This window comes from Montipora capricornis, chromosome 13 (genome assembly GCF_036669925.1).
Source record: "Montipora capricornis isolate CH-2021 chromosome 13, ASM3666992v2, whole genome shotgun sequence".
Taxonomy (NCBI): domain Eukaryota; kingdom Metazoa; phylum Cnidaria; class Anthozoa; order Scleractinia; family Acroporidae; genus Montipora; species Montipora capricornis.
Window position 1 is genome coordinate 44,189,958 of NC_090895.1, and position 389 is coordinate 44,190,346.

The window sequence follows — 389 nt, forward strand, 5'->3', positions numbered from 1 at the left end:
ACTTTTGTAAGCAATCAGTAATTCATTTTGAACAAGATTGTTTGAGGGACAGTGTGGACGCGCACAGTCCAAAAGGGTCTTTCCCTGTTTACCGTTGCGAAGAGTCTTTCAAACGCTACAGCAGAGTTTTCAACGACGCTGACTGGCATTTTATTCCGCGGGACATCCGATATATAGAGCTATCAAGGTAATCACAAAGATTCCTAAAACGTAAATCACAATTCATTTTTTTGGCCTCCAAATTTTGATGAAACAAAAGACAAAGTTCACATAGGAGCTAGTTCTGGTCGGACGTTTGTCCGTTAGTTCAGATGCACTGTGATTTTACCGTGGTTTACTCGGTTAAAGTGGTTCCCAATTGCATTCGATGCAAACAGTCGGACTTAGCA